This window comes from Nyctereutes procyonoides, unplaced genomic scaffold (genome assembly GCF_905146905.1).
Source record: "Nyctereutes procyonoides isolate TBG_1078 unplaced genomic scaffold, NYPRO_anot_genome, whole genome shotgun sequence".
Taxonomy (NCBI): domain Eukaryota; kingdom Metazoa; phylum Chordata; class Mammalia; order Carnivora; family Canidae; genus Nyctereutes; species Nyctereutes procyonoides.
The window spans coordinates 6710179-6713341 of record NW_026575130.1 but is presented as its reverse complement, the minus strand read 5'-3'; positions in this window follow the sequence as shown (position 1 = coordinate 6713341).

Here is a 3163-nt window from a genome sequence, read left to right as displayed (position 1 = left end):
CTGAATTAATGAATAAATAAGCAAATGAATGAATGGATGTTGTAAGATCAAATCACTATTCTGGAATCTAAATGCATTTGATGTCCAATCTATTTGAAAAATGCTCACTTAGAACACATCTCATTCATCTTGGAAACTGACTGCCTTTGATACAATTTCATTCAACTCTGAATCTTACTAAGGACTAAAAAATATAATGCTGTTTCTCCACTGCCAGACCAAATCTTCATAAACTCTGTGGTTATAGCTGTTACAGTAGAACCAAATTTTAACTTCCCGCAAGAGTTTTTTCCAAGTAAATTTTAAAAGCCGTGGTTAAATCTGTTACGACTGTGCCTTATTTTAATTCAGTAATTTCCTTCAAAATTAAAAGTTTCAAACATATTAGAAAAGGCAGCAGCTCCTCTGCTGCTACTACTATTGTAAGTTTGCCAAAACCCCAAATAGCCTGTCAAGGTCTGTCCAGTCCTATAACTGCAAACAAAAATATTATCCTTAACAATTTACAAGGATAAAGAAAACTACAACCGTCAGATAACAGCTGTATTTCAAAAATCTTCTTTTCTATTGGTTCTAGGAATTCATTTCTCAATTTAAAAAGACAAATACGGCTAAAGTCAATTTACTTTTTTTAAAAGATTTTATTTATTTATTCATGAGAGACACAGAGAGGCAGAAACATAGGCAGAGGGAGAAGCAGGCTCCCCATAGGAAGCTGGATGCAGGACTCGATCCGCAAACCTGGGGATCACGACCTGAGCCAAAAACCAGACACTAACCACTGAACCACCCAGCTGCCCCAAGTCAATCTACTTTTCAAGTGTGGTCATATATGAATCTATAACTAGTAGTACCTTCTAAATTCATTCCTTCCTTCATTCCTTCCTTTCTTCACTAGACACTGACCAGATGTCATATCCAGCAATTGAAAATTAATATCTAGAATAGATAAAATTCTATTTATTAATTTCAAATAACATTGTGTTGTGTTGAAAAATAATACTAACCACAAAAACCTGGATTCTTCAGTAGCTAACACTCATTCAATATCCACTATTGAGCTTTTTTGGTTTTGTCTTCAATTTTAGATATACTTTAATAGTATCGGTGCTCACAGAAAACTGGTTTGTTCGCAATTCAACCAGTCTGCAAATCCTCAGTGGAGCAATAGTAGAGCTTAAGTCACTTTACTCAACTAGTGTCAGCTATTCCTGATGACAAGAGTCCCAGTAAGGTGGGGCAAGCTTACAGTAAGATTAATAAGAAATTTAATCCTCTACTTCCCCCATATTAATATAATGCAGCAGTTTCTCTTTCCACAGGGTACAATTAATAATCATTTCTCATTCAAGCAGTTGAGACACAACACTACCATTAGGCAGTATTTCTGCAACAGCTGAGTCATCCCTTTCAATTTGGTGTCAATCAGGCTAATTAGCGGTTAGCAGCTCAGACTGCCCTTCAATCATTTGGAAATAGCTTTCCACACAAGTGTCAGGCACTCGCTGTAAGATTTTCTCACATACTGATGATATATGTCTTAGCTGCTAAGACAGAAGCTACAGGCTAAAAAGACAGTATTTGATTGCACACAATGCTTGTCTGCCCACTGTCACAAAATAGAGCTTTTGTTAGCTACCCACTAGCTCTATGGTTTCTTGTCAGCCACAGCAGTTGGGACACAATTTATTGTCCAATGATACAAACTGAATCCTGGCATCTTTTCATCTCACCAGCTAGGTGGTCGGGGTGTGCTTCCCCTGGAGGGCATATGTACCTGTTAAAACACTATTTCTTTTGGCTCTGGTTCTAAACCCAGGCAAAGGGGATTAGAAACCTGGCTTTTAATTGTGCTTGCCTTTTTCTTTTGCAAATGGCAATCATTCTGTAGCACCTTTTGTGATATGAAAATGAACACTGGATTAAAGCATATTTTTGATTCCTCACCAACCATTCTAGTCAGTCAGGCACCTTGCTTAAGCCAGTGGGTGTGCTTATCGGGCAGCTCAGCTTTGGCAGCAGGCAAGTGTTGAGCAATTTCAAAGCAAACCTGGTTTCTACTCCAAAAGAAGACACTGGGAACAAGTTTACAGAAATAATTCAAAGAATTATTTAGCACTGTTCATTTAATTATCAAATAAAATCTTGAAAGTTTTGACAGATTGATTTCTTTCATGAGATTTTTATAGTCACAATACATAAACAAAGATCCTACATAAATTGTACAAAAATACAAATTAGGCTGCTCTACAAATTAAATCCCCATTTGAAAAATACTTTTCAAAATTAAGGTTGTGTTACAACTTTTAAAAAATATTATGTATGCTGACATATCTTCTGGCATGTCTCATAATATTAATTTTTTTAAGTAACCGCATATATATATATAATGTATATATATAAAACCTATCCTAATAGTTTAGATGTTTAAAAAAGTTATCTTATTCTATTAAATTACTTATGTTACCTACCTTCTGATTCTAAGAAATTGAATTCTAGTAATAAGATTACATATGAATATACTTTTGCATATGATAACTCAAAATAGATCTTCAAAAGTCAATATAAAATTAGAGAATATTAGTCATTATAAATATTTAGCTAATATTATAATATACAATAATATAATATTATAATTTTATGTCATTACAAATATTACCTAAATATTTATAATAACATAACAAAATATTTAAATAATTAAACATGTCAGATTTATGAAAAAGAATACATATCATTTAAGCTTCCCTGTGATGAAGTTAAATATAATCTATACTTTCACTTTATAAATGATACATTTTTACGTACATGCTTTAAGTCTATATAAAATGTAAAATATATTTATATATCATATACTGTCCATTTACATATAGAGTTTTAAAGTATACATTAAATTTATACTACATGAACAAATTTTTTTTTTTTTTTTTTATAAATTAATTTTTATTGGTGTTCAATTTACCAACATACAGAATAACACCCAGTGCTCCTCCCGTCAAGTGTCCCCCTCCGTGCCCGTCACCCATTCACCCCCACCCCCCGCCCTCCTCCCCTTCCACCACCCCTAGTTCATTTCCCAGAGTTAGAAGTCTTTATGTTCTGTGTCCCTTTCTGATATCTCCCACACATTTCTTCTCCCTTCCCTTATATTCCCCTTCACTACATG